Source organism: Ranitomeya imitator, chromosome 3, assembly GCF_032444005.1.
Source record: "Ranitomeya imitator isolate aRanImi1 chromosome 3, aRanImi1.pri, whole genome shotgun sequence".
Taxonomy (NCBI): domain Eukaryota; kingdom Metazoa; phylum Chordata; class Amphibia; order Anura; family Dendrobatidae; genus Ranitomeya; species Ranitomeya imitator.
The window spans coordinates 694372819-694400230 of NC_091284.1; positions in this window are offsets into that span (position 1 = coordinate 694372819).

Sequence of the window (27412 nt, forward strand, 5' to 3'; positions counted from 1 at the left end):
CTTCCTCTTTGTCCCCTTGTAAGGTGGTATAGTATGTGGGAAGGGGAACCTGAATTTCAGCAGGGTCAGATTCTGGCTGTGTAGCGTGCAAGGGGAATGTAGTAGTCTGGGTCAATGTACCAGCAGACTCATCTATCACTGGCTGGGCAATGGGCAGGATGAAGAGGAAACACAGATATAGGCCCAAATAATAAATTGGTAACAGGACTAACCAGGGGGCATTGCTTTGTTCAGTGGAGGACAACTGTAATGAGAGGCTGAGACAGTGAGTAGGCCCAAATCAGTAAATAGGCTAAAAGCAGTTCAAAATTGGAAACAGAAGTAAACAGGCGGCACTGGTTTGTTCAGTGGAGAACAGCAAGGAGCGGCAGACACCGTTAGTAGGGCCAACAAAACAAGTAGGCCAAATGCATTGTTATATTACAAAATTTAACGAGAGCCTCAAAATTGAAGCTAAGGAAAGGCAACCTGGAGAACACCTTGGAGCGGCAGACACCGTTTCTAGAACCCAACCAGACAAGTAGGCCCACTGCAGTTTTTAAATTAAAAAACTCTTCAATGAGAGCCTTAAAATTGAAGCTCATGAAATGCTACCAGGAGAACACCTTGGAGCGGCAGACACCGTTAGTAGCCCTACCGCCCTACCGAAGTAGTAGCCCAATGCAGTTTTCAAATTCCTATAGGCTGAAAACCAGACAATTAACTCTCAGCTTTTTTCAGAGGAGGACAGCTGTATTGAGTGGCGCAGACAGACACAGGTAGTAGGCCTTAAACAAAAAATTTGGCTCAATGCAGTTTAAAAAAGGTTACAGCACACAAGCATGCTTTCTTTATTCAGATGTTATTTTAGTAATGCAAAATTTGTATATAATTTAATTTATTTGATTATTTGATTAACGAGATTAGTCTAGCAATGTGGGCGTTGAAACCCTGTGTACGCGGATGCAAGGATGAGTACTTCCTTTTTCTAATGAGAGTCTCATGTAGGGTGAGCTGGACTGCAGAGCTGGAGATCGTGGAACTAGCGGGGGTGCCGGTGGACATGGCAGACTGAGAGACGGTTGGAGACGGTATTCTTGCCGGTGCCCTACATGCAGTGTTTCCTACTACGAAACTGGTGACTTCCTGACCCTGACTGCTTTGGCCTGGCAACGAAACCTTCGCAGATACTGCAAGTGGTGCGGGAAATGGTGGGCTTACAGTGACGGAAGGGATGTAGCTGTTATGACCTGGTGGTTTGGAGCACCCGGAATGACCTGATAGTTAAACCTCATACAGGACGAGCTCTGGGATGTGGGAGCTCTGCTGACCGCAAGCCCTAATCCTATCACACACACTAAAAATAGCCATGGACCAGACCTAGGCGCCTCGTCACAGCCTAAGAACTATCTAGCCCTAGAGATAGAAAATAAAGCCTACCTTGCCTCAGAGAAACTCCCCAAAGGTAAAGGAAGCCCCCCACATATATTGACTGTGAGTAAAGATGAAAGTCACAAACGCAGAGATGAAACAGGTTTCAGCAAAGGGAGGTCAGACTTACTAAATAGACAGAGGATAGGAAAGGTAACTTTGCGATCAGCACAAAAACCTACAAAAGACCACGCAGAGTGTGCAAAAAAGACCTCCGCACCGACTCACGGTGCGGAGGGACCACTCTGCATCCCAGAGCTTCCAGCTAGCAAGACAAAATCATGAAAACCAGCTGGACAAGAAAACAGTGAACAAATAATGACTATCAGGAACTTAGCTTCTGCAGGAGAAGGCAGGTCACCAGAGAGATCCAGGAGCGAACTGAACAAATGCAAAAACATTGACAACTGGCATGGAGTAACGATCTGAGAGGAGTTAAATAGAGCAGCCAACCAAAGGACAACCCACGTCACCTGTGTAAGGAACCTCAGAAGCAGCAGCTTCACTCATAGCCACCAGAGGGAGCCCATAGACAGAACTCGCCGAAGTACCACTCACGACCACAGGAGGGAGTTCGACAACAGAATTCACAACAGTACCCCCCCCCTTGAGGAGGGGTCACCGAACCCTCACCAGAGCCCCCAGGCCGATCAGGATGAGCCAAATGAAAGGCATGAACAAGATCGGCAGCATGAACATCAGAGGCAAAAACCCATAAATTATCTTCCTGACCATAACCCTTCCACTTGACCAGGTACTGGAGTTTCCGTCTCGAAACATGAGAATCCAAAATCTTCTCCACCACATACTCCAACGCCCCCTCGACCAACACCGGGGCAGGAGGATCAACGGAGGGAACCATAGGCGCCACGTATCTCCGCAACAACGACCTATGGAACACATTATGAATGGCAAAAGAAGCTGGAAGATCCAAACGAAATGACACAGGATTAAGAACTTCAGAAATCTTATATGGTCCAATGAAACGAGGCTTAAACTTAGGAGAGGAAACCTTCATAGGAACGTGACGAGATGACAACCAAACCAAATCCCCAACACGAAGTCGGGGACCAACACAACGCCGGCGGTTAGCGAAACGTTGAGCCTTCTCCTGGGACAATGTCAAATTGTCCACCACATGAGTCCAAATCTGCTGCAACCTGTCCACCACCGCATCCACACCAGGACAGTCCGAAGACTCAACCTGCCCTGAAGAGAAACGAGGATGGAAACCAGAATTACAGAAAAACGGAGAAACTAAAGTAGCCGAGCTGGCCCAAAGGCAAGAAAGACACCCAATCATCCTGATCAGCAGAAACAAAGCATCTCAGATATGTCTCCAAAGTCTGATTAGTTCGTTCGGTTTGGCCATTAGTCTGAGGATGGAAAGCCAAAGAAAAAGACAAATCAATGCCCATCTTAGCGCAAAAGGACCGCCAAAACCTCGAAACAAACTGGGAACCTCTGTCCGAGACGATGTTCTCTGGAATGCCATGCAAACGAACCACATGCTGGAAAAACAATGGCACCAAATCAGAGGAGGAAGGCAGTTTAGATAAGGGTACCAAATGGACCATCTTAGAGAAGCGATCACAAACCACTCAAATGACCGACATCTTTTGAGAAACAGGGAGATCAGAAATAAAATCCATAGAAATATGCGTCCAGGGCCTCTTCGGGATCGGCAAGGGCAAAAGCAACCCACTGGCATGAGAACAGCAGGGCTTAGCCCGAGCACAAATCCCACAGGACTGCACAAAAGAACGCACATCCCGTGACAAAGAAGGCCACCAAAAGGATCTAGCCACCAAATCTCTGGTACCAAAGATTCCAGGATGACCAGCCAATACTGAACAATGAATCTCCGAGATAACTCTACTAGTCCATCTATCAGGGTCAAACAGTTTCTCCGTAGGACAACGGTCAGGTCTATCAGCCTGAAACTTTTGCAGCACACGCCACAAATCAGAGGAAATGGCAGACAAAATTACCCATTCTTTAAGAATACCCGCCGGCTTCGGAACACCCGGAGAGTCAGGCACAAAACTCCTTGACAGGGCGTCAGCCTTCACATTCTTAGATCCCGGAAGGTATAAAACCACAAAATCAAAACGGGAGAAAAAGAGCGACCATCGAGCCTGTCTAGGGTTCAACCGTTTGGCAGACTCGAGATAAGTCAAATTCTTGTGATCCGTCATGACCACCACGCGATGTTTAGCTCCTTCAAGCCAATGTCGCCACTCCTCGAATGCCCACTTCATGGCCAACAACTCCCGATTGCCCACATCATAATTGCGCTCAGCAGGCGAGAATTTTCTAGAAAAGAAATCACAGGGTTTAATCACCGAGCCATCAGAACTTCTTTGCGACAAAACAGCCCCTGCTCCAATTTCAGAAGCATCAACCTCCACCTGAAAAGGAAGCGAAACATCTGGCTGGCACAACACAGGGGCAGAAGCAAAACGACGCTTCAACTCCTGAAAAGCCTCTACAGCCGCAGAGGACCAATTGACCACATCAGCACCTTTCTTGGTCAAATCAGTCAACGGCTTAGCAACACTGGAAAAGTTAGTGATGAAGCGACGATAAAAATTAGCAAAGCCCAGGAACTTCTGCAAGCTCTTCACAGATGTCGGCTGAGTCCAATCGTAAATGGCCTGAACTTTAACAGGGTCCATCTCGATAGTAGAAGGGGAAAAAATGAAACCCAAAAATGAAACCTTCTGAACTCCAAAGAGACACTTTGACCCCTTCACAAACAAGGAATTCGCACGAAGGACCTGGAACACCATTCTGACCTGCTTCACATGAGATTCCCAATCATCCGAAAAGACCAAAATGTCATCCAAATATACAATCATGAATCTATCCAGGTACTCTCGGAAGATGTCATGCATAAAGGACTGAAACACAGATGGAGCATTAGAAAGCCCGAATGGCATAACCAGGTACTCAAAATGGCCCTCGGGCGTATTAAATGCCGTCTTCCATTCCTCACCCTGTTTAATTCGCACAAGATTATACGCACCACGAAGATCTATCTTGGTGAACCAACTAGCCCCCTTAATCCGAGCAAATAAATCAGACAGCAGCGGCAAAGGATACTGAAATTTGACTGTGATCTTATTAAGAAGGCGGTAATCAATACAAGGTCTCAAAGAACCATCCTTCTTGGCCACAAAAAAGAACCCTGCTCCCAATGGTGACTACGATGGGCAAATATGACCCTTCTCCAAGGATTCCTTTACATAACTCCGCATAGCAGCGTGCTCTGGCACAGATAAATTAAACAGACGGCCCTTAGGAAACTTACTACCAGGAATCAAATCAATAGCACAGTCGCAATCCCTATGAGGAGGTAGGGCACCAGATTTGGGCTCTTCAAATACATCCCGGTAATCTGATAAAAACTCAGGGACTTCAGAAGGAGTGGAAGGTGAAATTGAGAGCAATGGAACATCACCATGTACCCCCTGACAACCCCAACTGGACACAGACATAGATTTCCAATCCAACACTGGATTATGGACCTGTAGCCATGGCAACCCCAAAACGACCACATCATGCAGATTATGCAACACCAAAAAGCAAATATTCTCTTGATGTGCAGGAGCCATTCACATGGTCAATTGAGTCCAGTACTGAGGCTTATTCTTGGCCAAAGGCGTAGCATCAATTCCTCTCCATGGAATAGGATACTGCAAGGGCTCCAAGAAAACACCACAGCGCCTGGCAAACTCCAAGTCCATCAAATTCAGGGCAGCGCCTGAATCCACAAATGCCATTACAGAATAGGACGACAGAGAGCAAATCAGAGTAACAGACAAAAGCAATTTAGACTGTACCGTACCAATGGTGGCAGACCTAGCGAACCGCTTAGTGAGCTTAGGACAATCGGAGATAGCATGAGTGGATTGACCACAGTAAAAACACAGCCCATTCCGACGTCTGTGTTCTTGCCGTTCAGCTCTGGTCAAAGTCCTATCACACTGCATAGGCTCAGGCCTATGCTCAGAGAATATCACCAGATGGTGCACAGCTTTGCGCTCACGCATGCGCCGATCGATCTGAATGGCCAAAGACATAGACTCATTCAGACCAGCAGGCGTGGGAAGTCCCACCATGACATCCTTAAGGGCTTCAGAAAGACCCTTTCTGAAAATTGCCACCAGGGCACATTCATTCCACTGAGTAAGCACAGACCACTTTCTAAACTTTTGACAGTACACCTCCGCTTCATCCTGACCCTGACACAAAGCCAGCAAGATTTTCTCTGCCTGAGCCACTGAATTAGGTTCATCATAAAACAATCCAAGCGCCAGAATAAACGCATCAACATCACGCAATGCTCCCGGCGCAAGGGAAAATGCCCAGTCTTGAGGGTCACCACGCAACAAAGAAATAATGATTTTTACCTGTTGAACGGGGTCACCAGAGGAGCGGGGTTTCAAAGCTAGAAACAGTTTACAATTATTTTTGAAATTCAAGAACCTAGATCTATCCCCAGAAAATAAGTCAGGAATAGGAATTCTAGGCTCTAACATAGGATTCTGAACCACAAAATCTTGAATGTTTTGTACCCTTTCAGTGAGATGATCCACACAAGAGGACAGACCTTGAATGTCCATGTCTACACCTGTGTCCTGAACCACCCAAAGGTCTAGGGGAAAAGAAAGACAAAACACAGTGCAAAGAAAAAAAAATGGTCTCAGAAGTTCTCTTATCCCTCTATTGAGATGCATTAATACTTTGGGCCAGCTGTACTGTTATGACCTGGTGGTTAGGAGCACCCGGAATGACCTGATAGTTAAACCTCATACAGGACAAGCTCTGGGATGTGGGAGCTCTGCTGACCGCAAGCCCTAATCCTATCACACACACTAAAAATAGCCGTGGAGCGCTCCTTACCAGACCTAGGCGCCTCATCACAGCCTAAGAACTATCTAGCCCTAGAGATAGAAAATAAAGCCTACCTTGCTTCAGAGAAACTCCCCAAAGGTAAAGGAAGCCCCCCACATATATTGACCGTGAGTAAAGATGAAAGTCACAAACGCAGAGATGAAACAAGTTTCAGCAAAGGGAGGCCAGACTTACTAAATAGACAGAGGATAGGAAAGGTAACTTTGCGATCAGCACAAAAACCTACAAAAGACCACGCAGAGTGTGCAAAAAAGACCTCCGCACCGACTCACGGTGCGGAGGGACCACTCTGCATCCCAGAGCTTCCAGCTAGCAAGACAAAATCATGAAAACCAGCTGGACAAGAAAACAGTGAACAAATAATGACTATCAGGAACTTAGCTTCTGCAGGAGAAGGCAGGTCACCAGAGAGATCCAGGAGCGAACTGAACAAATGCAAAAACATTGACAGCTGGCATGGAGTAACAATCTGAGAGGAGTTAAATAGAGCAGCCAACCAAAGGACAATCCACGTCACCTGTGTAAGGAACCTCAGAAGCAGCAGCTTCACTCATAGCCACCAGAGGGAGCCCATAGACAGAACTCGCCGAAGTACCACTCACGACCACAGGAGGGAGTTCGACAACAGAATTCACAACATGTAGCGTTGCTGACTAGCTTCATTGGCCGAGGGTGCTACAACCTTAAGGGACGTTTAGTAGTTAGTCCAGGCTTGCAAATGCATGGTGGTTAAATGTCTATGCATGCAACTTGTATTTAGACTTTTCAGATTGTGACCTCTGCTTAAGGTAGTTGAACATTTTTGACAGATGACTTTGCGCTGATCATTTGGATGTTGTTTAAAAAAATGCCAGACTGCACTCTTTCTACCATCGGATACCTTTTCAGGCATTGCAGACTGAGCTTCTTTAACCGGATGGCCACGCTGTCCTCCAACTGGTTTTGGCTTTGCCACGCGTTTTGGGCCAGATACGGGCCCGGCAGATGGAACCTGTTGCGATGTTGATGCCTGCTGCTACCCCTCCTCCTCCGCTTCAGAACTACTGCTGCCTGCACCCTGTTCCCCCAATGGCTGCCAATCGGGGTCAACAACTGGGTCATCTATGACCTCCTCTTCTATCTCATGTGCAACTTCGTCTGTGTCACCGTGTAAGCCGGTGGTATAGCGTTCGTGACGGTGTTGTGAATTCTGTGGCAGAGCTCCCTCCTGTGGTCACAAGTGGTACTTCGGCTGGTTCTCTCTGTGAGCTTCCGTTGGTGGAGGAAAGTGGTACTGCGGCTTCTGAGTTTCCTTCCTCAGGTGATGTGGTGAAGTCGTTAGGTACTGCTCTATTTAACTCCACCTGGTGCTTTGATCCTGGCCTCCAGTCAATGTTCTAGTATTGGACCTGTTTTCTCCTGGATCGTTCCTGTGGCCTGCTGCTCTGCATAGCTATGTTCCTCTTTGCTATTTGTTTGCTGTTTTTTTCTGTCCAGCTTGTCAATTTGTTTTTTACTGCTTGCTGGAAGCTCTGGGACGCAGAGGGTGTACCTCCGTGCCGTTAGTTCGGTACGGAGGGTCTTTTTGCCCCCTTTGCGTGGTTTTTGTAGGGTTTTGTGTTGACCGCAAAGTTACCTTTCCTATCCTCGCTCTGTTCAGAAAGTTGGGCCTCACTTTGCTAAATCTATCTCATCTCTACGTTTGTCTTTTCATCTTAACTCACAGTCATTATATGTTGGGGCTGCCTTTTCCTTTGGGGTATTTCTCTGAGGCAAGGTAGGCTTATTTTCTATCTTCAGACTAGCTAGTTTCTCAGGCCGTGCCGAGTTGCATAGGGAGCGTTAGGCGCAATCCACGGCTGCCTTTAGTGTGGTTGGAGAGGATTAGGGATTGCGGTCAACAGAGTTCCCACGTCTCAGAGCTCGTTCTTGTTTTTTGGGTTATTGCCAGTCACTGTATGTGCGCTGACCTCTATGTCCATTGTGGTACTGAATCTCTCTCTCTCTCTCTCTCTCTCTCTCTCTCTTTGTCCCTGACCGTGAACATCCACTAACGACGCACTGCTTTTACATTTACCAGTTTCAGAAGAGGAGGCAAAAGAGCTAGAGGCTGAGTCAGCAAGGAAAGCCAAAACTTGTTCTTGCTGCTCCGGCTTTAAAAGCGGTTTTCCTACTCCCAGAAAAAGTAGCGTTCGAGGCCTTGTGTAGCCAGACGACGAACCTAGCTCCACAACTCGAGACTTAGGTGCTATATTGCTTTTCCCACGACCACCTGATGCTCCACTACCATCATTACCAGCTGGCAATGACCGCCCATGGCCACGACCTCTTCCACCAGACTTCCTAATTGTTTGCAAAACATAACCAAAGTAACGCTATTTGTTACTGTAAAACAACTTACAAGGTGAACTCTAACTTCTGTAGGATTTAGATATCTCTCTATAGGTGAGTGAGACTGCAAGGAAAATCAGGCACAATGTTACACACTAGGTTTTCTGTGGCACAAAATGAGAGAGATGCCACACACGCAGGACTGTCACTCAAGCACAAATGCCAATATTAATCCCCCACTATTTTTTTTTTCAGGGAGAATTTAAAAAAAATAAAATAAAACAGTATTATAGACACTAGGCTTTCTGTGACCCACAATTTGAGAGAGATGGCACACACGACTGGCACTCAAGCACAAATGCCAATATTAATCTCCCACTAATTTTTTTTTAAGGGAGAATTAAAAAAAAAAAAAAAACAGTATTATAGACACTAGGCTTTCTGTGCCCCACAATTTGAGAGAGATGGCACACACGACTGGCACTCAAGCACAAATGCCAATATTAATCTCCCATTATTTATTTTTTTTCAGGGAGAATTTAAAAAAAATAAAATAAAACAGTATTAGACACTAGGCTTTCTGTGCCCCAAAATTTGAGAGAGATGGCACACACGACTGGCACTCAAGCACAAATGCCAATATTAATCTCCCACTATTTTTTTTTTCAGGGAGAATTAGAAAAAAAAAACCAGTATTAGACACTAGGCTTTCTGTGCCCCAAAATTTGAGAGAGATGGCACACACGACTGGCACTCAAGCACAAATGCCAATATTAATCTCCCACTATTTTTTTTTTATTTCTGGGAGAATTGGCAAGAAATCAGGCCCACTGTTAGACTGTATGTTTTCTGTGCCAGAAAATGAGACACAGATGCCACACACAGGACTGCCACTGATGCAGATTTGCCAATTTTAATCTGCACCCTTTTTTTTTTATTTAGGGAGACTAGTGAATAAATGTGGGCCACTGTATTAGAGTATATTTTCTGTGGCAGAAAGTGGCTTGAAGAGATGTAACGAAAAAAAAAAAGGGACTGTCCTACAATTACTATCTCCCTGCAGTAATCTCAGCAAGGTATGGCAGGCAGCAATAACAAGGAGCTGTGCAGAAATGAAGGAACAACAGGATTTGTGCTTTGAAAAAAGCAGTTGGTTTGCACAGCAGCGTACACACAGCAATGCAGCTATCAGGGAGCCTCCACTGTCCCTGCAAACAAAAGGTGGTGTTGGACAGTGGAAATCGCTACAGCACAAGCGGTTTCGGGGTTAATGTACCCTGCCTAACGCTATCCCTGCCTCTGACGAAGCGGCAGAACCTCTCCCTATGCTCAGATCAGCAGCAGTAAGATGGTGGTCGGCGAGAACGCCCCTTTATAGCCCCTGTGACGCCGCAGACAGCAAGCCAATCACTGCAATGCCCTTCTCTAAGATGGTGGGGACTAAGACCTATGTCATCACGCTGCCCACACTCTGCGTCCACCTTCATTGGCTGAGAAATGGCGCTTTTCGCGTCATTGAAACGCAACTTTGGCGTGAAAGTCGCGTACCGCATGGTCGACCCCACACAGGGATCGGGTCGGGTTTCGTGAAACCCGACTTTGCCAAAAGTCGGCGACTTATGAAAATGAACGATCCGTTTCGCTTAACACTACTTACGAGGAATCGTGGAGGGTGTAGCAAGGTTGGCTGTTAAAGTGGGGAATGGTTGAGTTGGAAGAAGATAAAGTACAGGCATCATTATGGTTAGTGGGTAATGTGGCTGACATTGGCTGGTCAGTTTCTAAAGTTAATAAATTTGTGGTGGGTTTGGCATTTGCTTTTAGATTAGAGGGGTCTGTGGATGTTACAAAAAAAATTGTTGTTAAGCAGTCCAAGGGTTTGCGGAGGGGCAATCGGAGTTTTGAAAGGTGCAGACCAATCTCGTTCAGCATGCTTGAACGGTTAGGCAGTGTGTTGGAAAAGATTTGTTTTTCTAATTTCGAGGTCGCTTTGTTTATACTTGCTTTTTCTTTGGCGTTTTTTGGGGTGTTGCGTATTGGTGAACTCGTGTTGCACAGCAGAGACAGGGCAGGGGGTTTGATGGCAGAGGACGTGGAAATTCGGATTGGGGACATTGTTTTTTGGATACGATATTCAAAGACCGATCATTTGGGAAAGGGTAGGCACGAAGATGTCTGGAATCGTACTGGCGCTTGTGGTTGTGGTTGAATAAAGGGTTGCAAGAGTTGAGCTTGTCCCCGGATACATAAGGTACGTATTCTTTCAGGTTTGGGGCCGCGTCAGAGGCCCATGGTTGGGGTTTAGAGGCTGGGGCAATTCGGCGGATCGGCAGATGGAGCTCTGACCGTTATTTAACTTATGTGCGTTATTAATGTGGTGAGGAAGTGGGGCAGGAATGGTTTTCATGTTGCTTGTTGTGTATTTTTCAGGTCGCGACCTCTCCTTAGCCTGGATTTTCAGACAGTCGTCCGTGCATTGGGGGGCCCTATGGGCTGACGTGAGGCCGGACGGTAGGCAATAAGGCTTTAGTAGAGATCAGGTGGTCATTCATTGGTTAGGTTTTAGAGGTATGGTTTGGAGCAGGGTTAAGGTGGATTTTAGAGATCCACTCGTTTTGGTAGAGATCCAGACATTTGGGTTGTGCATGTTATGGAACTGCAATACAGAACTAGAATAGAAGGGGGGAAAACTGACTCTGCACTGAGACTAGACTGATACCCTATGATGGAGTGGGCAACCCGTTCCTTGCGACTAGACCCACCAACGATCCTAGGTTATACTCCAGCAAAGACCTATAGACAGGAGGAAGGAGGTCCCTGAAAGATCAAAGGACTGGGTATAAAAACAGGTCAACTCCTAATAGAAAACAAAGAGACGGTTGCAGAAACAAACTGAAAAAAGAACCTAAGGATAGCAGAATCAGAGTTCCCAGAACTGCACAATATCTGTTATGGAAATTTGGTTTGGATAAATCTATCCCTGTGTGTGCTGCAGCCATTCCCAATAAGACTGAGTATTTTGAGCGCTCATCAAGAGTGAGACTGTACACTATGGTGACAGAATAACATTCCATCAATACTAACGGTTTATTGTACATACATGGTTTTATAATTGCATATAGAAAGGGGGTGGTTAGGGGTGGTTAGTTAATTACCATATTGTCAAGCTCCTCTGTTATTGGTTATCTAAATATATATGAAATATTGTGATTAATTCACATATGAATACTGATTAAGCAACTAAAGTGTAGCTGTCTCCGTTTTCTGCATCTAGGACAAAGTTGAGACATCTGATCATCACTTAGTACATCTGGTGCTGTTCCACTTTTGCCTGGAAAGCCCCAAACAGTCTGTCTGGCTTATATCAGTTTATGTCAGCCATTTTAAGCAATTGATGATAGTGTATATATTAGCTGTGAGTATATATGAGTTTATATGCAAGTGAGATCTATATGAAATATATATAAATTTCCATCACAATCCCCGCTTAGATATCACTTGCCCTAATCCTAGCCTCCTGTCCAAAAGCGCTGCAACTCTTTTGTGCTGCCGGCGAGCTGATGCATGCCTAGCGCATACACCCCACTCCGTACAGACTTTCGCAAATGGGCAGTTAGGAGATCTGTCCCTAATGGGGGTTCATGGCATTGTAATTATAGTCTCTTAGTCAACAGCCTGTGTAGTCAGCGGTGTGTATTCTTTATCAGGTAGGTCATCTATCCGGTCAGGCAGGGTGTCCACAACATCATTCTGGATTGGTTGTATCTTCTGGTATGGGAACTTTCTTGCAGTGCGATGTGTGGATCCAAGAGGGTCTTCCCTCCAGCTTCACAGAGGTTGGTGTCATTAGCAGCACTTGGAAAGGACCATCAAATCTGGGATGGAGTGGTGTTCTCCTTACAAACTTTTTCACCAACACCCAGTCTCCTAGCTTCGAGGAGTGCGTACCGGATACTGAATCTGGATCTGGCAATGAAGAAAAAACTTAAGAATGGATATTAGCAAGTTTCTTGGTGAGTTCAATTACATAAGCAGACAAAGTATCATATTGCATAGTCAGCTGCTGAGGGAAGAATACCCCTAACCTGGGACTAGACCCAATCAAAATTTCATATGGTGACAGCTTTTCTGGCCTCTGGGAGTGTGTCTTACACTAAATAGTGTGATTGGGAGTGTCTCATGCCAGGGTTTATTTGTCTCTTGGGCAACTTTCAACATCCTGTTCTTAAGTGTACCGTTTAGTCTTTCCACTTTCCCGCTACTCTGGGGGTGTTAGGGAGTGTGTAGGCCTAAATTGACCCTACTGCTGACCAGATCTCTCATGTTAGATTTGCTGTGAATGTGGGTCCCTGATCACTCTCTATCACTTCTGGAACCCCATATCTGCACACTATCTCTGAGAGTAGCTTCTTTGCAGTAGTCTTCGCTGACTGGTTTCTTGCTGGGAAAGCTTCTGGCCATCCTGAGAACACGTCCACAACCACAAGGGCGTATTCGAAACCTCCACTTGGCGGCATCTGGATGTGATCTATCTGGATCCTCTGGAAGGGGTACAGTGGTCTGGCAAGATGGTGTGTGGGAACTTTCTCCCCTCGTCCAGGGTTGCATTTTTCCCGCAGGTCAAACAACTGCTAGTGAATTTGGCTGTTAGGGTGGAGATCCCTAGAGCGAACCAGTAGGTGACTATCAGATCATTCATCTGTGTCTTTGATCTGTGTTTGGGCCCATGTGCCCATTGAACCACCATAGGGTACATGCTTCGGGGTAAACAGGGTTTGTAGTCCATTGAGTATACCCTTCCTTCTTGATGTCTTGCACCCTTCCGCATCCAACTCTCCTTCTCCCCCTTGGAGCTTGCTCCTTCAACTTCTTGAACAGGTCACAAGTAGTTTTGAGCATTCCGATACTGCAAATATCAGGTATCGGCCGATATTCGCTGTATCAGAGTTCTGATACTGAGTTCCGATACTTTTACTTCACATGATGCACTATAATGGAGTGTGGGCGGTGTGTGGGCAGAGACTGCGTGTCTGTGTGTGAGGGTGGGGTCTGTCCATGATCTTGGGGGGTCTGTGCGGGCCTGCCGGGGGTTTGTACGGGTCTGCCGGGGGTCTGTGCGGCTGCTGGGGGTATGTGCGGGCCTGCTGGGGGTCTATATGAGCCTGCCGGGGGTCTGTGCGGGCTGCCGGGGGTCTGTGTGGGCCTGCCAGGGGTCTGTGTGGGCCTGCCAGGGGTCTGTGTGGGCCTCTTTGTGTGGGCCTCTTAGGGGTTGTGTGTGTGTGCAGGCATCGTCCGATGGGACTACAAGTCCCATCGGGCTATGCCTGCTACAATGACAGTGATTGCGGGCCTGCCGGGGGTCTGTACGGGCCTCTCGGGGGTCTGTGCGGTGTGCCAGGGGTCTGTGCGGGCCTGCCGGGGGTCTGTACAGGCCTCTCGGGGTGCTGTGCGGGCTGTCAGGGGTCTGTGCGGGCCTGCCGGGGGTCTGTATGGGCCTCTCGGGGGTCTGTGCGGGCTGCCGGGGGTCTGTGCGGGTTGCCGGGAGTCTGTGCGGGCCTGCCAGGGGTCTGTATGGGCCCCTCGGGAGTCTCTGCGGGCTGCCGGGGTCTGTACGGGCCTCTCAGGGGTCTTTGTGTCTGTGTGCAGGCATCGTCCGATGGGACTACAAGTCTCATCAGGCTATGCCTGCTCTAATGACAGTGATCGACACATTAGCCAATGATGGGACAGTCGTAGTCACATCATCCGGCTAATGTGTTGAATGTAAAAAAAACCCACAAACATACATACTACATACAACATACTACATTCTACATACATAAACATTCATACTACATACATGCATGTGACGTACTACATACTACATACATACTACATACACACAACATACATACTACATACATACATACTACGTACATACATACATACTACACACATACTACATACATACAACATACGTACAAGCAATATACATACATACAACATACTGTAGCGTGGCTAAAGGTCATGTGATTAATGGACGGTATGTATCGCAGAGGTGGGTGGCTCTGTGATGGAAGCCTGGGTATGTTTTGCTCAAGCAGATCTACTGCTGAGGGATTTGTTTACATTGGGAAGGCTTCCAGGTGATTGGAGAGATGGGTGGGTTCAGTCACCTACAAACCCACCCTAAGAGGCGTGTTTGAATACCTAAGATGGTTTTGTGTTGAAGGACCTGTGGTGATATCACACTCACCTGACTGGCCATGTGACAGGTATCTGGGTGTGGTTACACTTATGTAAAGAGGTGTGTGTAGCCCATGTGGTGAGTGTGTTTGGGAGTCTGCAAGAGTGGACAGACTTCCATGTGTCCTGGCTGGACACTGCAGAGTGACCTGTGTGTTGGACGGTTCCAAGTGGGGACAGACGTCCTGAACAGCACACAGAGACCATATTTAGGCTGGAGAGCCTACGTGCTGGACATGGCACAGCCTGTATGCCTACAGGTCTGAGAGAGAGCGGAGCTCTAATATGGACATTGAGGATTCAACTGTCTGAAGTAAGACTGTTTACCTGTTGTTCCTGTTGCTATGTGGTTTATGGAGCAATAAACCTGTGAACTTTTAATGAAACGTGCCTCCAGAGTGTCATCCGCCGCACCTGAGCGAGTACAATCCCTACAATACATACATACATACTACATACATACAACATACATACTACATGCATATAACATACAAACTACATACATACAACATACATACAACATACAACATGTATACTACATACATGCATACTACATACAACATACTACATACATACTACATGCATACAGCATACTACATACATACTACATACATACTACATACATACTACATACATACTACATACATACTACATACATACATACAACATACATACTACATACATACATACAACATACATACTACATACATACAACATACATACTACATACATACAACATACTGCATACAAACTACATACATACAGCATACAGCATACAACATACATTCTACATACATACTACATACATATAACATACATACTACATACATCATACATACTACATACATACAGTTATATGAAAAAGTTTGGGCACCCCTATTAATATTAAGCTTAATGTTTTATAAAAATAGTTTTTTTTGCAACAGTTATTTTAGTTTCATATATCTAATAACTGTTGGACACAGTAATGTTTCTGCCTTGAAATGAGGTTTATTGTACTAACAGAAAATGTGCAATCTGCATTCAAACAAAATTTGACAGGTGCATAAGTATAGGCACCCCACCAGAAAAGTGACATTAATATTTAGTAGATCCTCCTTTTGCAAAAATAACAGCCTCTAGTCGCTTCCTGTAGCTTTTAATGAGTTCCTGGATCCTGGATGAAGGTATTTTTGACCATTCCTCTTTACAAAACAATTCCCATTCAGTTAAGTTTCATGGTAGCCGAGCATGTACAGCCCTCTTCAAATGATCCCACAGATGTTCAATGATATTCAGGTCTGGGGACTGGGATGGCCATTCCAGAACAGTGTAATTGTTCCTCTGCATGAATGCCAGAGTAGATTTGGAGCAGTGTTTTGGATCATTGTCTTGCTGAAAGATCCATCCCCTGCGTAACTTCAACTTTGTCACTGATTCATGAACATTATTGTCAAGAATCTGCTGATACTAAGAGGAATCCATGCGTCCCTCAACTTTAACAAGATTCCCGGTGCCGGCATTGGCCACACAGCCTCAAAGCATGATGGAACCTCCACCAAATTTTGCTGTGGGTAGCAAGTGTTTTTCTTGGAATGCTGTGTTTTTTGGCTGCCATGCATAACGCCTTTTTGTATGACCAAACAACTCAATCTTGGTTTCATCAGTCCACAGGACCTTCTTCCAAAAAGAAATTGCCTTCTCCAAATGTGCTTGTGCCAACTCTGTTTGTGGCGTGCTTGCAGAAACGGCTTCTATCGCATCACTCTCCCATACAGATTCTCCTTGTGCAAAGTGCGCTGTATAGTTGACCGATGCACAGTGACACCATGTGCAGCAAGTTGATGCTGCAGCTCTCTGGAGGTGGTCTGAGGATTGTCCTTGACTGATCTCACCACTCTTCTTCTCTGCCTTTCTGATGTTTTTCTTGGCATGCCACTTCTGGCCTTAACAAGAACTGTACCTGTGTTCTTCCATTTCCTTACTATGTTCCTCACTGTGGAAATTGACAGGTTAAATCTCTGAGACAGCTTTTTGTATCCTTCCCCTGAACAACTATGTTAAATAATCTTTGTTTTCAGATCATTAGACAGTTGTTTTGAGGAGCCCATGATGCCACTCTTCAGAGAAGATTCAAACAGGAGAACAACTTGCAAGTGGCCACTTTAAGTAGCTTTTCTCATGATTGCATACACCTGGCTATGAAGTTCAAAGCTCAATGAGGTTAGAAAACCAAAAAAAGTGCTTTAGTAAGTCAGTAAAGAGTAGGTAGGAGTATTTAAAACAAGAAAATGATAAGGGTGCCCATACTTATGCACCTGTCAAATTTTGTTTGAATGCAGATTGCACATTTTCTGTTGATACAATAAACCTCATTACAAGGCAGAAACATTACTGTGTCCAACAGTTATTAGATATATGAAACTGAAATAGCTGTTACAAAAAAAACTATTTTTTATAAAACATTAAGCTTAAGATTAATAGGGGTGCCGAAACTTTTTCATATAACTATACTACATACATACTACAAACATACTACATACATACTGCATACAATACATTCTTACATTACATACAATACATACATATAGACATACAGTACATATAACATAGAGTACATACGCACCATCACTTGTCATTTTGTTTATCCGAAGCCAGTGTCATCTGTAAAAAAATATTAAAATAACAAACAAACAATATACTCCTTGATCCGCAGAAATCCATGAGTGTCCCACGATGATCTCTCGTGAAGAACAGCAGCATCAGCTGATGCAACCACTCTCTAGGGGCTCCAGGAATACAATGACGAGAGGAAGATATCCTTCTGCACTGTATTCCTCTGCCACTGTAAAAAAATAGTCCCTAGTCTCACTTTTGGCATTGCTATGTGAGAAATTTCCCATGCAGCAAATGCAAGTTCAGAGTCTCACTTTATGACATTTGCTGCATGGGAAATTTCTCACATAGCAATGCCAAAAGTGAGACTAGGGACTATTTTTTTACAGTGGCAGAGGAATACAGTGCAGAAGGATATCTTCCTCTCGTCATTGTATTCCTGGAGCCCCTAGAGAGTGGTTGCATCAGCTGATGCTGCATTCTCCACGGGAGATCGTCGTGGGACACTCGTGGATTTCTGCGGATCAGGGAGTATATATTCTTTGTTTGTTATTTTCATATTTTTTTACAGATGACACTTGCTTCAGGGAACAAAGGGACAAGTGATGTTGAGTATGTACTCTATGTTATATGTACTGTATGTCTATATATATGTATTGTTTGTAATGCATGAATGTATTGTATGTAGTATGTTGTATGTATGTAGTATGTATGTAGTATGTTGTATGTAGTATGTATGTAGTATGTACTGTATGCAGTATGTATGTTTTATGTATGTAGTATGTTGTATGTATGTAGTATGTTGTATGCATGTAGAAGATAGTATGTACGTTTGTGTTTTTTTTTTTACATTCAACACATTAGCCGGATGATGGGACTACTACTGTCCCATCATTGGCTAATGTGTCGATCACTGTCATTATAGCAGGCATAACCCGATGGGACTTGTGCCTGGACACAGACACAAAGACCCCTGAGAGGCCCGTATAGACACTCGGCAGCCCGCAGAGACCCCCAAGGGGCCCGTACAGACCCCCAGCAGGCCCGCACAGACTCCCGGCAGCCCGCACAGACCATCGGCAGGCCCGCACAGACCCCCGGCAGCCCGCACAGACCCCTGAGAGGCCCGTACAGACCCCCGGCAGGCCCGCACAGACCCCCGGCAGCCCGCACAGACCCCCAAGAGGCCCATACAGACCCCCGGCAGGCCCGCACAGACCCCTGGCACACCGTACAGACCCCCAAGAGGCACATACAGACCCCCAGCAGGCCCTCACTGATGCCTGGCAGCCCACACAAACCCCCAAGAGGCCCGTACAGACCCCGGGCAGGCCTGCACAGACCCCACCCGCACACACAGATGTGTCCCCGCCCACGTACCGCCCACATTCTTCCCCCCTCCGGAACTGGATGTGCAAAGGAAAGAAAGGCTTTTTTTTCATTCCGATATTTTTGTCCCATTGATTTGCATTGGTTTCCGGTATTTTTCCTGATATCGGAAGTTATTGCTCAACACTAGTCCCAAGACGTCATCTTGTCTGGTGTCTTGTCCTCAGTTGCCATGTAGTAGCCGTCTGGCTCTACGACCTCCTCCACTTCTCCATATTGTCTTCCTTTGGCTGCTTCTTTGGCTGCCCTATCCGCCATGTTGTTGCCCCGTGCCTCTACTGTGTTTAGTTTTCCATGCGCTTTGACATTTAGTACCGCCCCCTTTTTGGAAGTTGGAGTGCGTCCAGCAGGTCCTTAATGGCTCCATGATGCTTCCCGGTTGTTCCGCTTGCTGTGATGAAGTCCCTTGCAGCCCAGATGGGTCCAAAATCGTGTGCTATGCCATGCGAGTACCTTGAATCGGTGTATATGTTCGCAGTTTTGCCTTCTGCAATCTGGCAGGCCTTCGTCAGCGCTATCAGTTCTGCTTTCTGGGCTGACAGGCTAGATGGCAGACTTCTGGACCACATGATTTCTTGATTGCTGGTCACTGCACATCCCGTGTGGAATCTTCCTTCATCATCTGCAAATCTGGAGCCATCTATGTAGAGGATCAACCCTGGGTTGGTCAGTGGCTCATCTGCCACATTGGGTAGTCCTTCTGTTTCCTGTTGCATGATGCTGAAGCAATCATGGTCATCAGTACGGAGCAAATCCAGATCCTTGTTAAAGGTATCACGCAGATTTTGATCTGAAGGGTCCATATCCGTATCCCCCCTTGGGAGTGTGAGTAGAGTGTCTGGGTTTAGGACCGTGCATCTGGAGAAGGTGACATTGTCAGGCAGGAGTAGAGAGCACTGGAGGTGAAGATGCCTGGCGGTGGAGAGATGTTTTGGCTGGGTTTGGTTGAGAATTGCTGAGATGTCATGTGGAGCCAGGATTTCCAGTGGATGTCCAAGAATGATGTCAGCAGTCTTGTCAACCAGGGCATGTGCTGCAAATACTGCTCTTATGCAGGAGGGGGCTCCCCTTGCAACTGGATCCAGGCAAGCTGAAAAGTAGCCTAAAGGTCTCTGCTTTCCCCCATGAACCTGCGTCAGGACTCCCGTAGCATGACCTTTTTCCATCAGATAGACACCGAATGGCTTCTCGTAGTCAGGTAGGCCTAGAGCTGGCACTGAGACTACTGAGTCTTTCAACTTCTTGAACGAGCTGAAGGCTGCATCTGGCAGGAGGAATGGGGTTGCATTGATGCAATCGTAAAGAGGCTGCATTAGGACTGAGGCATCAGGGATCTAGGTCCTGCAATACGAAACTAGACCAAGGAAGGCCTGCAGCGCCTTTGGAGTTGTTGGGGGAGCCATCTTCTCTACTATGGTCTTCCAGTCATCTGTCAAGTGTTTCGTCTGGTGAGCAATACCATGTATCAGGAACGTAACTCGCTTCAGACACTACTGGACCTTGTTCTTTGAGACCTTGCAGTGCTGCTTTGCCAGGTAGAGCAGGAGAGACACGAAATGGGCTTTACATGTGTCAAAGTCAACTGCACAAAGGAGTAGATCATCCACGTATTGTAGCAGGATCACTTCTGCATGCTCTGTGATCCAGTTGGCGAGGACTGTGGACATTGATCTGGTGAATTGTGAGGGGCTGTTCTGAGCCCCCTGGGGCATCACCACCCATGTGCACTGTGCCCCCTTGTGCGTGAAGGCAAATAGGAACTGGTCATCTGGGTGAAGGGGGATACTGAAGAAAGCATTAGCCAGGTCGATCACTGTGAACACTGTTGCTGTGGAAGGCACATTTGAGAGCAGAGTGTGGATTTGGCACAACTGTGGTTTCAAATACCGTAGCCTCGTTCACAGCCCTCAGGTCATGCACCATTCTGAACTTGGCTGGCTCTGCTTCTACAGTCTTTTTCTTGAACGGGAAAGGTGGGGTATTGCAAGGTGATGTGCAAGGAATAATGATTCCTACTTCCAGGAAGACCTTCAGTTTGTCAGAGACATCTTGACTCTGGGTGATGGACAGGGGATACTGGGGCCTTATGAGGGTATGGAGTGCCTGGCTTGAGTGATACCCATACTGGGGCAACTTGAAGTTTTCCCACTTTCTGGGATCCCTTAGACCATAGACTTTCTGGTACTCCATCCAATACTTCCTTGGGTAGGTCTCCATCGGTTGTTTGAGGTTCTTGTAGGGCTGCCAGCATGATTGATACTTCCTGGGTCAGGGGTGAAGAAAGTGTCACGGACGGTCCCATCTTCCTGGAACACTATGGTCACCTTCAGCATCTGTAGTAGGTCTTCCCCCAGCAGGTTGTGTGGGCAGGTCCTTGACACCACAAACTGGGCCAGAATAGTGTGTCCTGGCTAAGTCCACATGCTCAGGGGCTTTGTGAGCTGGGAATGTCTGATTTGACCATCAATGCCCACACAAGACATGGAGGATTCTGATAGGCAGGTGGGATCGGGGAGTTCCACATCTCTCATCACAATTCTGGCTGCACCAGTGTCCACAAGAAAAGATCTGACAACACTTCCAGGGTAATTTGGGGTATTGGTCCTGCAGATGGAGTTTTACATGTCAGGAGTGGGGTGTCTTGCGGACCTGGTTTGCCCCTGTCCTATGGATGGGGTACTTCACTGCTTACTTGGTCTGTTCCTTGGCCTGCTCCTCTGGGCAGGGTCTTGGGTTGTGGTGGTGTTCTGCACTGGTTCCGGTAATGGCCCAATCTGCCACAGTTGAAACATCTGACATTCCTTCTTGTTGTGAATTCTGTGGCAGAGCTCCCTCCTGTGGTCACAAGTGGTACTTCGGCTGATTCTCTCTGTGAGCTTCTGTTGGTGGAGGGAAGTGGTACTGCGGCTTCTGAGTTTCCTCCCTCAGGTGATCTGGTGAGGTCGTTAGGTGCTTCTCTACTTAACTCCACCTAATGCTTTGATCCTGGCTTCCTGTCAATGTTCCAGTGTTGGACTTGCTTTTCCCTGGATCATTCCTGTGGCCTGCTGCTCTGCATAGCTAAGTTCTTCTTTGCTATTTGTTTGCTATTTTTTCTGTCCAGCTTGTCTATTTTGTTGCTGGAAGCTCTGGGACGCAAAGGGTGTACCTCCGTGCCGTTAGTTCGGTACGGAGGGTCTTTTTGCCCCCTTTGCATGGTGTTCTTTAGGGTTTTGTGTAGACCGCAAAGTTACCTTTTCTATCCTCGATCTGTTAAGAAAGTCGGGCCTCACTTTGCTGAATCTATTTCATCTCTACGTTTGTCTTTTCATCTTAACTCACAGTCATTATATGTGGGGGGCTGCCTTTTCCTTTGGGGTATTTCTCTGAGGCAAGGTAGGCTTATTTTCTATCTTCAGGCTAGTTAGTTTCTCAGGCTGTGCCGAGTTGCATAGGCAGAGTTAGGCGCAATCCACGGCTGCCTCTAGTATTGTTTGGAGAGGATTAGGGATTGCGGTCTGCAGAGTTCCCACATCTCAGAGCTCGTTCTATGATTTTGGGTTATTGTCAGATCACTGTATGTGCTCTGACTGCTATGTCCATTGTAGTACTGAATTGCCTTTCATAACAGTACAGGAAGCCCTAAGTACTAATGATTCTCAATAGAGGGAAAAAAGAAGTTCTGAGACCATTTTTTTTTCTTTGCACTGTGTTTTGCCTTTTTTTTCCCCTAGACATTTGGGTGGTTCAGTACACAGGTGTAGCGATGGACATTAGAAGTCTGTCTTCATCTGTGGATCAGCTCTCGGCAAGAGTACAAAAGATTCAAGACACTATTGATCAGAAATCTATGTTAGAACCAATAATTCCTATTCCTGATTTGTTTTTTGGAGATAGAACTAAGTTTCTGAGTTTCAAAAATAATTGTAAATTGTTTCTGGCCTTGAAACCTCGCTCCTCTGGTGATCCAGTTCAACAGGTTTTGATTGTTATTTCTTTTTTGCGCGGCGACCCTCAGGACTGGGCATTTTCTCTTGCGCCAGGAGATCCTGCATTGAGTAATATCGATGCGTTTTTCCTGGCGCTCGGATTGCTGTACGATGAACCTAATTCAGTGGATCAGGCAGAGAAAAATTTGCTGGCTCTTTGTCAGGGTCAGGATGAGATAGAGGTATATTGTCAGAAATTTAGAAAGTGGTCCGTGCTCCCTCAATGGAATGAATCTGCGCTGGCAGCTATGTTCAGAAAGGGTCTCTCTGAAGCCCTTAAGGATGTCATGGTGGGATTTCCTATGCCTGCTGCTTGGAATGAGTCTATGTCTTTGGCCATTCAGATCGGTCGACGCTTGCGTGAGCGTAAATCTGTGCACCATTTGGCGGTATTACCTAAACTTAAACCTGAGCGGTTCGCAAGGTCTGCCACCATTGGTACGGTACAGTCAAAATTTCTTCTGTCTGTTACCTTGATCTGCTCTTTGTCATCGTATTCTGTCATGGCATTTGTGGATTCAGGCGCTGCCCTGAATTTGATGGACTTGGAGTATGCTAAGCGTTGTGGGTTTCTCTTAGAGCCCTTGCAGTGTCCTATTCCATTGAGAGGAATTGATGCCACGCCTTTGGCCAAGAATAAGCCTCAATACTGGACCCAGCTGACCATGTGCATGGCTCCTGCACATCAGGAGGTTATTCGCTTTCTGGTGTTGCATAATCTGCATGATGTGGTCGTGTTGGGGTTGCCATGGCTACAAGCCCATAATCCAGTATTAGATTGGAAATCCATGTCGGTGTCCAGCTGGGGTTGTCAGGGGGTACATGGTGATGTTCCATTTCTGTCAATTTCGTCATCCACCACTTCTGAGGTTCCAGAGTTCTTGTCTGATTACCGGGATGTATTTGATGAGCCCAAGTCCTATGCCCTACCTCCGCATATGGATTGTGATTGTGCTATCAATTTGATTCCTGGTAGTAAATTCCCAAAAGGTCGACTGTTTAATTTATCCGTGCCTGAGCACGCCGCTATGCGCAGTTATGTGAAGGAATCCCTGGAGAAGGGGCATATTCGCCCGTCATCGTCACCATTAGGAGCAGGGTTCTTTTTTGTAGCCAAGAAGGATGGTTCACTGAGACCTTGTATAGATTACCGCCTTCTAAATAAGATCACGGTTAAATTTCAGTACCCCTTGCCATTGTTATCTGATTTGTTTGCTCGGATTAAGGGGGCTAGTTGGTTCACCAAGATAGATCTTCGTGGTGCGTATAATCTGGTGCGTATTAAGCGAGGAGATGAATGGAAAACTGCATTTAATACGCCCGAGGGTCATTTTGAGTATCTAGTGATGCCATTCGGACTTGCCAATGCTCCATCAGTGTTTCAGTCCTTTATGCATGACATCTTCCGAGAGTACCTGGATAAATTCCTGATTGTGTACTTGGATGACATTTTGATCTTCTCGGATGATTGGGAGTGTCATGTGAAGCAGGTCAGAACAGTTTTTCAGGTCCTGCGTGCTAATTCTTTGTTTGTGAAGGGATCAAAGTGTCTCTTTGGTGTGCAGAAGGTTTCATTTTTGGGGTTCATCTTTTCCCCTTCTACTATCGAGATGGATCCTGTTAAGGTCCAAGCCATCCATGATTGGACTCAGCCGACATCTCTGAAAAGTCTGCAAAAGTTCCTGGGCTTTGCTAATTTTTATCGTCGCTTCATCTGCAATTTTTCTAGTATTGCCAAACCATTGACCGATTTGACCAAGAAGGGTGCTGATGTGGTCAATTGGTCTTCTGCTGCTGTGGAAGCTTTTCAAGAGTTGAAGCGTCGTTTTTCTTCTGCCCCTGCCTTGTGTCAACCAGATGTTTCTCTTCCGTTCCAGGTCGAGGTTGATGCTTCTGAGATTGGAGCAGGGGCTGTTTTGTCGCAGAGAGGTTCTGGTTGCTCAGTGATGAAACCATGCGCTTTTTTTTCCAGGAAGTTTTCGCCTGCTGAGCGAAATTATGATGTGGACAACCGAGAGTTGCTGGCCATGAAGTGCGCATTCGAGAAGTGGCGTCATTGGCTTGAAGGAGCTAAGCATCGCGTGGTGGTATTGACTGATCATAAGAACTTGACTTATCTTGAGTCTGCTAAGCGGTTGAATCCTAGACAGGCTCGTTGGTCGCTGCTTTTTGCCCGTTTTGACTTTGTGATTTCGTACCTTCCGGGCTCTAAAAATGTGAAGGCGGATGCTCTGTCTAGGAGTTTTGTGCCCGACTCTCCGGGTTTGTCTGAGCCGGCGGGTATCCTCAAGGAAGGAGTAATTGTGTCTGCCATCTCCCCTGATTTGCGGCGGGTGCTGCAAAAATTTCAGGCTAATAAACCTGATCGTTGTCCAGCGGAGAGACTGTTTGTCCCTGATAAGTGGACCAATAAAGTTATCTCTGAGGTTCATTGTTCGGTGTTGGCTGGTCATCCTGGAATCTTTGGTACCAGAGAGTTAGTGGCTAGATCCTTTTGGTGGCCGTCTCTGGCGCGGGATATGCGTACTTTTGTGCAGTCCTGTGGGATTTGTGCTCGGGCTAAGCCCTGCTGTTCTCGTGCCAGTGGGTTGCTTTTGCCCTTGCCGGTCCCGAAGAGGCCTTGGACACATATCTCTATGGATTTTATTTCTGATCTTCCCGTCTCTCAAAGAATGTCGGTCATTTGGGTGGTTTGTGATCGCTTCTCTAAGATGGTCCATTTGGTGCCCTTGTCTAAATTGCCTTCCTCCTCTGATTTGGTGCCATTGTTTTTCCAGCATGTGGTTCGTTTACATGGCATTCCAGAGAACATCGTTTCTGACAGAGGTTCCCAGTTTGTTTCGAGGTTTTGGCGAGCCTTTTGTGCTAGGATGGGCATTGATTTGTCTTTTTCCTCGGCTTTCCATCCTCAGACTAATGGCCAGACTGAACGAACCAATCAGACCTTGGAAACATATCTGAGATGTTTTGTTTCTGCTGATCAGGATGATTGGGTGTCCTTTTTGCCTTTGGCTGAGTTCGCCCTTAATAATCGGGCCAGCTCGGCTATTTTGGTTTCGCTGTTTTTCTGCAATTCTGGGTTCCACCCTCGTTTCTCTTCAGGGTAGGTTGAGTCATCGGACTGTCCTGGTGTGGATACTGTGGTGGATAGGTTGCAGCAGATTTGGACTCATGTAGTGGACAATTTGACCTTGTCCCAGGAGAAGGCTCAACGTTTCGCTAACCGCAGGCGCTGTGTGGGTCCCCGACTTCGTGTTGGGGATTTGGTTTGGTTGTCATATCATTATATTCCTATGAAGGTTTCCTCTCCTAAGTTTAAGCCTCGTTTCATTGGTCCGTATAAGATTTCTGAGGTTCTTAATCCTGTGTCTTTTCGTTTTACTCTTCCAGCTTCTTTTTCCATTCATAACGTGTTCTATAGGTCATTGTTGCGGAGATACGTGGCACCTGTGGTTCCATCTGTTGATCCTCCTGCTCCGGTTTTGGTTGAAGGGGAGTTGGAGTATATAGTGGAGAAGATTTTGGATTCTCGTGTTTCGAGACGGAAACTCCAGTATCTGGTTAAGTGGAAAGGTTATGGTCAAGAAGATAATTCCTGGGTCTTTGCCTCTGATGTCCATGCTGCCGATCTGGTTCGTGCCTTTCATGTGGCTCATCCAGGTCGGCCTGGGGGCTCTGGTGAGGGTTCGGTGACCCCTCCTCAAGGGGGGGTACTGTTGTGAATTCTGTGGCCAAGCTCCCTCCTGTGGTCGTGAGTGGTACTTCGGCTGGTTCTGTCTATGAGCTTCCTTTGGTGGATGAGAGTGGTACTGTGGCTTCTGAGTTTCCTTCCTCAGGTGATGAGGTTAAGTCGTTAGGTGCTGCTCTATTTAACTCCACCTAGTGCTTTGATCCTGGCCTCCAGTCAATGTTCTAGTATTGGTCTTGCTTTCTCCTGGATCGTTCCTGTGGCCTGCCTATCCTGCATAAGCTAAGTTTTGCTTGTGTTATTTTTGTTTGCTATTTTTTCTGTCCAGCTTGCTATATTGGTTTTTCTTGCTTGCTGGAAGCTCTGGGACGCAGAGGGAGCACCTCCGTACCGTTAGTCGGTGCGGAGGGTCTTTTTGCCCCCTCTGCGTGGTTGTTTGTAGGGTTTTGTGTTGACCGCAAAGCAATCTTTCCTATCTTTGGTCTGTTCAGTAAGTTGGGCCTCACTTTGCTAAATCTATTTCATCTCTGCGTTTGTATTTTCATCTCAACTCACAGTCATTATATGTGGGGGGCTGCCTTTTCCTTTGGGGTATTTCTCTGAGGCAAGCTATGCTTATTTTTCTTTCTTAGGGCTAGCTAGTTTCTCAGGCTGTGCTCGAGGCGCATAGGACTGGTCAGGAGCGCTCCACGGCTACCTCTAGTGTGGTTGGATAGGATTAGGGATTGCGGTCAGCAGAGTTCCCACGTCTCAGAGCTCGTCCTATGTTTTTGTTAATTGTCAGGTCACTTTGTGTGCTCTGAACTTCAAGGTCCATTGTGGTTCCGAATTACCTGTTCATAACACATTCCTCAGCCATGAATCTTCTCTACAGGCTCTGTCTTGTCTTGGCTCATGTCATATAAGT